A 7,547-nucleotide genomic window follows, 5' to 3' on the forward strand; every position below is an offset into this window, starting at 1 on the left:
ACCTAGGGAAATTCTAGAGATAGTGAGGATCACCAAGCCAGAGGAAGGAAAAGGGCTTAACTGTTTTCACTACATAAAAGTAATGGTAATTATGTGATGTGATGGAGGTGTTAGTTAAAACTGTGTTGATAATCATTTTTGTAATATGTAAGTGTAACAAATCAAAAGCTGTACACCTTAAACTTAAACAATGTTATATGTCAATTATACCCCATTTAAGCTGGAAGAAAAGGAAAGAAAAAGAAAAACAAAAGAACGCTATAAGGACTCAATATCTTTATTGCTGATAGTCAGTAATAAGGGCCTAATTAAAATTTACTTCCACATCACCAAAGTTGATTGAACTGGCAGAATTAGAAATGATGATTTTTTAAATTTTTTTTATTAACATATAATGTATTATTTGTTTTAAGGGTACAGGTCTGTGATTCATCAGTCTTACACACACAGTGCTCACCATAGTACCTACCCTCCCCAGTGTCCATCACCCAGCCAGCCCATCCCCCCACCCCCCTCCACTCCAGCAACCATCAGTTTGTTCCAAGTGTCTTATGGTTTGTCTCCCTCTCCAGTTTCATGTTGTTTCATTTTCCCCTCCCTTCCCCTATAATCCTCTGTCTTGTTTCTCAAATTCCTCATATTAGTGAGATCATATGATACTTGTATTTCTCTGATTGACTTATTTCACTTAGCATAATACCCTCTAGTTCCATCCATGTCATTGCAAATGGCAAGATTTCATTCCTTATGATGGCTGCATAATATTCCATTGTGTGTGTGTGTGTGTGTGTGTGTGTGTGTGTGTGTGTGTGTGTGTGTGTGTGTATCCCACATCTTCTTTATCCATTCATCTGTTGTTGGACATCTAGGCTCTTTCCAGAGTTTGGCTACTGTGGACATTGCTGCTATAAACATTGGGGTGCAGGTGCCCCTTTGGATCACTATATTTGTATCTTTGGAGTAAATACCCAGTAGTGCAATTGCTCGGTCATAGGGTAGCTCTATTTCCAACTTTAAGGAACCTCCCTACTGTTTTCCAGAGTGGCTGCACCAGCTTGCTTTCTCACCAAGAGTGTAGGAGGGTTCCCCTTTCTCTGCATGCCCGCCAACATCTGTCGTTTCCTAACTTGTTAATTTTAGCCATTCTGACTGGTGTGAGGTGGTATCTTATTGAAGTTTTGATTTGTATTTCCCTGATGCTGAGTGATGTTGAACACTTTTTCATGTGTCTGTTGGCCATTTGAATGTCTTCTTTGCAGAAATATCTGTTCATGTCTTCTGCCCAAGAAATGATGATAGTTTTGAAAGCAGAGATCTCCTGTACATTTATGGACTTAGGCTTTACTCATTTACTTTAAGGATATGAATTTAAGAGTTCTGAAAATGTGTTATTTCAGTTTTGGAATGCTAGATTTATTTATTTTTCTCAGAAATCATTGTTTTGTTTGCTTTTACGCTTTCTGGATGCTGTGTTGCATGTGTGACATTTTTGGTTGAAAGAAAATATTCAGACTTAGAAAATTAGCAGGTTTGATATAATTTTAAATATTGTCACCAAGTTTTAAGTTTGAATATAATTAGTTTTAGTTTCTTAAGTTTCTTTAGTTTCTTAAGACCTTAATTTATTTTAAAGATTTTATTTATTTATTTGACAGAGAGAGACATAGCGAGAGCAGGAACACAAGCAGGGGCAGTGGGAGAGGGAGAAGCAGACTCCCCGCTGAGCAGGGAGCTGGATGTGGGACTCGATCCCAGGACCCTGGGATCATGACCTGAGCCGAGGGCAGACGGTTAACGACTGAGCCACCCAGGCGCCCTTAAGACCTTAATTTTTAAGGTCTGTTGGTTAAGGCACCCTGGGGAAATGATTATTTGGTTTTCCAATCAGATGAGTGCTAACATCCTTATCCATAGTATTGATTAGCTGATTCTTGTTATGTGAAAAAAAAAATAGGTCTTTGTATTCATTATCTGATTATTTAAATAAGAATGACAAAATTATAGGGTGCCTGGGTGGTTCAGTTGGTTAAGCTTCTGACTTGGGCTCAGGTCCTGATCTCAGGGTCTTGGGATTGAGCCCTGAGTCAGTCTCCACAGTCTTTGGGGAGTCTGCTTCTCCCTCTGCCTCTACCCACCCCCGCTGACTCCCGCTTGTGCTGTCTCTCAAATAAATAAATAAAATTTAAAAAAAATGACAAAATTATTAGTATCTACTTTTGGGTTTCAACTGAATACATCTAGAATTTTAGATAATTGAAACAACTTGAAAAAATCTGAATTTTCTTTCTATCCAAATATTTCATTTTGGAATAATTTATAAGAATTATATTAATGAATTTTAAGTTTTTTGTTTTTAATAAAATATTTCAAAATATGTAAAGTGAATGTAAATCAAAACAAGATTGAATCACATTATAAATTTATCATAAGAATTAGATTTAAAAAATAAAGTCATAAATAAATGAATGCCTAAATTTTAATTTTGCTTTTTTAAAGTACAGTTTGTTTCCCTTTTGTGTATTATTTTTCTATGAAATGACTTTTGGGAATACTAATAATTTCATTATAAAATTTTGGCCTGTCCATTAAATGGTTTAAAAGGCTATTTTTAAAATAATTCCACTCGTGATGTGTTTGGTAGTCTCTTTAATTCATCTCAAAAGTTGTCATTGTGGTCAACAATGCTGAAGTATTTTTGACAATCCTGTTTCTTTCTTGTTAGGATTATTTGGAAATTATAAAGGAGATACAAAATTACTGAAAGTGAAGAATAGAAGGAGGTTAATGATGTCTGTGCTGGGTTTATATATTGGTTTTCTTTGCCTTTCTATCCTGTACTCTATTCTCCTTTCTGCAACTGTATTCTTCAGATACTAAATGAATTGCTTGAGGTATCTACTTACTACAAATTTGACTTGGGTATGATTTTATTTTAACATGCCATATTCTGGGATGGTCTTTCAGATTTAGCATCTAGAGCATCTGTGACTTTTGCTCAAAATTCACGTTTATTAGAAATAATATATTTGGATTCTGTCATCCTCTGGATTGATTTCTCTTAGTTTGGTTGAACATGCAAAGTCCTTTCCACTGTGTTCTGGTCAGGTCAAGTCATGTAGTTGTAGATAAACTTAGATTTGAGGGATATATTTTACTTTCACACAATGGTTGACAGAATGGCTACTGGTATCAGGGTAGTTTTCTTTGCTAACTTTTTTTTTTCTTAAACAGAGTAGATTATCAATTGATTCACAGTAAGTCCATTACATTTTAAAGAAATTGTATCATTTTTGAACGGAAAGAGTTAATGGGTATGCAATAAAAGGACCTCTTTTTTAGATAGGAAACTGTAGAAAGCTACTCAGTTGCAGACTGGGCTACTTTGTATAGTAAGAAGGGATTACACAGAGTGTGGAAAGAACCCAAATGATAGAGCCAGGAGACAGGGAGAACTCTGCTGAAGCACAGATAAGCCTTAATCAAGGAAGTGGGAACATTATTCTGGCTGAATTTTAGAATTGCTTTGGATTAGCGACTAATGAATTATGAATACAAGTGTGTTATGGATTGAATTCTGTCCCCTTAAAATTAATATCCTGAAGCCCTAATCCCTTATCTGACTGTATTTGGAGATAGTGTCTTTCAGGGGGTAATTAAGGTTAAATAGGTCATAAAGATAAGCCCTAATCCCATGGAACTGATGTCCTTATGAGATGGAGAGGAGACACCAAAGGTGTGTATGAACAGAGAAAAAGCCATGTGAGGACGCAGAAAGAAGGTGGCCATTTTATAAGCCAGAAAGAGGGGTCTTACCAGAAACCAACCGTCTTGGCACATTGGTCTTGGACTTCCAGCCTCCCCTATTGTGAGAAAATAAGTTTCTGTTGTTTAAGTCACCCCAATCTATGGCATTCTGTTATGGCAGCCCAAACAGTCTAGTACAGAGTGTCTATGATTGTTATTCTATGCTTGTCACACCATTGCATGCTGGCTGTAGGACTAATAAGATATCTTGTCTTTTTACCTTACCAGAGAACTACACCTAATGAGTCTCTTCCACTTTTTAACGTGGTAGAGATCATGAAGTATCTGAACTTGGGCACATAGTTTTAGAGCTAATGTTGTAAAGAGGTGAGATTTTGATGATTTTGGGGGGAAAGAAAGTGTATTTTGAATATAGAAATGATATGACTTGTGGCCAACAAGTAGACTGTGGCAAAATGTATTTTTCATTGATAGTAAAAACAGATTCTGTCATGTCATATGCCTTTTTACAATGTGACCTTTATAGTTTTCCTATCAACGTGTGGATTTATGTCCTGTCCTCTTAAATCTTGAACAGCCTTGTTATTTGTAACCAAGAGAATGTAGAATAAATATTGCTGTTTTTCTGAGGCTAGGTTGTAAAGGTGATGTCCTTTTCACCTTGTTTGCAGGCATACTTTCTTTTGGATCCCAAGCTGTCATGTAGAAAAAAAAAAAAAGTGCAATTATCTTGGGCCCAGACCACAGATACAAGGTGTTCCTTTACTAAACTCTTTTGCCATGGGTTCTGTGGGAATAGCAAATTAGTTTGAGTCACCTTATGACAATTTACCACAAAAGTTAGTAGCTTAAAATATAAGTAGTAGGAAGAGAAAGAGATCTTTGTATGATGTGAGAATAAAAAAGCTGCTTGTATGTAGTTACAATGAAAAAAAGTAATATGATTTTAAGGGTGGATGTGTGGATGACTGAGATAATTATAATTTTATTAATAGAAATAGAAAAATTTGTGTAGGAGAGTATTATTTTAGATAATTGAATTTTAGATGATGTAATGGGATGTAGATGTTAATGCTTGATAGTTCTTAAGATTAGGACTAAAGTGTGAAAAAGAAATGGAGACTGAATCTAAAAATTAGTAAATCATCTTTCAGAGTAATTTTAGGAGCCATGGAGTGGCTTCTTGAATTTTTGCTGAGAGACTGTATGCAGAGAGAAGAGAGGAAAGTATACTAAAGAATAAATAAAAGGGCAAGCTATAGAAAATTGGAAAACAAGGGAATTTACAAATTCTTTAAAAATGAGAGAATAAAGAGTTGTAAATAAGATGAATGATCACCGGGGTCAAATATTATGTAAAGGGCATTTTTATTTATTTTTCTGGCTGATTCAAGATAGAAATACATAATGGCAAATCATCACCTATCTTCAAACACATAGACATCTTACAATAATGCAAATAGAAGTAAATAATGTGTTTTTAAGCTTTATTGCAACCAATATAAGAAAATTCATGTGCTGGTCATTTTGATAGATACTGGTGTTACAAACAAGAAAGATCCTATCTTGCCTTTGAGTGATGGACATTTAATAGGAGAGCCAGAGATATGAATAAACAAATACAATAAATTACATAGATGGGACAGTACATCTTAGTGAGTCATACAGGAAGATACTTCAGAAATAGAATTCAGGAAAGACTGAAACATGAGTTTGTTAAAGGGATGTTATTCCCGGGAAATTGCCCATCAACTCAACAAGTCTCACTAAACATTTGGGGTTATAACAGCATGTAGCCAGTGGAGAGGGCAGGCACGTGGCCAGAGTTTTCTAAACATTTCAAATGAATCAGGAAAATAAACATACCTCTGAGAGTGGTGTAGGGAGATTGTGAAGACCCCATAGTGATTCTTGCCTGAAGTGAGACAATTTCTATTTTAACCTCTCCATAGGGATTTGTAGGCATAGGAAGATTGCATCCTAATCAGATAAACAACTGTGCTTCCCACTCTGTGTGGGTGCCTGTGGGTAAATGAGTAAAAACCTTTACCTTCATTAAACTTTGCAGGAGTCTCTTGGTGTTGCAAGTGTCAATTGGTGTTTTGCATCAATCACTCAACTTTAGCCTTTTAAAATACTTGCAGCTAACAGAGAAGGGAATTTCTACTGAGCCAGATGTCAGGATAAGTTTTATCAGAAAAGTGACTTGACTTGGATCTTGATAGGTGAATAGCTGTGTGCCCTGTGAATATGGAGGATGGTAGCTCTTTTTGGTCACAGTGTGCAGTTTGCCTCAAAATTCAGAGATATCAATAACTTGGCATTTCTGTGGTCTGAAACATGTCCACTGTAGCTGGAGCATAGGCAGAAATGATAAGAGGGACATATCAAACTTCTTTACACAAAGGGGTTTTGACCCAGGAGACTTTTGCAGTGATGTGGTTATGTGGAGATCCTGAATTCTGTTAGAAATTCCTTAGCAGTCCAGAAGGAAATTCCTCACCTCCAAGTTGACCATCAACACATATTAGTAGAACAGTGTTATAAGTACTGAAGGTTCAGGCTAACCAAATATGATAATTTAAATATTTCCCCTAAAATGTTTCAGGATAGATTAGAGAATTATAATTAATAAAATTGCTTTCATTCCTCTTAGGGACAAAAACCTAGACTAAACATTTCTTTAACTCAATCTACCTTGGATAGCCTATGATTTCTTTAATTGCATCCAGTTATTTAAGATTGTTTTTGTAACTTAATGAAAACAGATAACTGCTTTTTAAAAACAATTCTGGATTTTGATTTTTATACATGATTAGGCATGTGCTTGATTTTTTTTTCCCTCCTGAAACATACAAACTAAGAGTACTCCTGAATGGTATATAAATACTAGGCAAAACCTATCTCAGTGAAATGTTATAAAGTATTATTGAGAAAACTCAATCTATGTAAAAATATAACGAAAGGAAAGCTATATTTTAAAAATAAGGTATTTCCTAACTTAACTGAGTTAGGAGACAATACCCTGTAGCCAAATTACCTCCTGTTACAAACACTTAAAATCTTCCCTTTGCATGAGGTTTTCTTTTGCTTATGGCTTTGTTTTAAGTGAATTTGGTATTTGATTACTTGACTGTGAAATCATACAATCTGTGCTGAAAGGGTAATCAAGACTGTTACTATTCACCAAAGATATCTCTAATGTTCCTAGGTTAATGGTATGCAGTTCTTTGTGCTTTATTATTCTGTATAAAAGTTAAAGAAAGACAGCTAGCCTAAGTGTAGGGACTTGTTGATATAGAATATATATTCTGAAGGGAAGGAAAAGTATTTACTAAGAAAGCTGAATAGTAAGCTAAGAAAAAGAAATAAAACACTGAACACATCATTTCTTCTAATATTTCTCCCAATGTAGAAATTCCTTCTTCATGCCAAGAAAAAAGTGTCCTTCTCAGGCCTGAATTCTTCTAGCTATGGTAAACCCTGTACTCTGGGTATCCACTCATCCATTTTTGTTCAGTGCGGACTTATGCAGGGATTCATCCAAATGAGCTAAAACCTGCCTCCCTATAACTTCTGATCATTGATCCTATTCTTTGGAAACACACAGAATAAGTTCAACCTCCTTTTCAAAAGATCATGGCACATGGAAAATATGTTTTATTCTGATGAATATTTTTGGTCAAGTTCAGTTGTATTTCCCTTAACATAAGCAGTTGTTATGTGCACGGTTGTTAAATTTATCATCCAGTATTTTCTGAAGTATTTTTCTCCTTTCCTTC

This window comes from Zalophus californianus, chromosome 7 (assembly GCF_009762305.2).
Source record: "Zalophus californianus isolate mZalCal1 chromosome 7, mZalCal1.pri.v2, whole genome shotgun sequence".
Lineage (NCBI taxonomy): Eukaryota > Metazoa > Chordata > Mammalia > Carnivora > Otariidae > Zalophus > Zalophus californianus.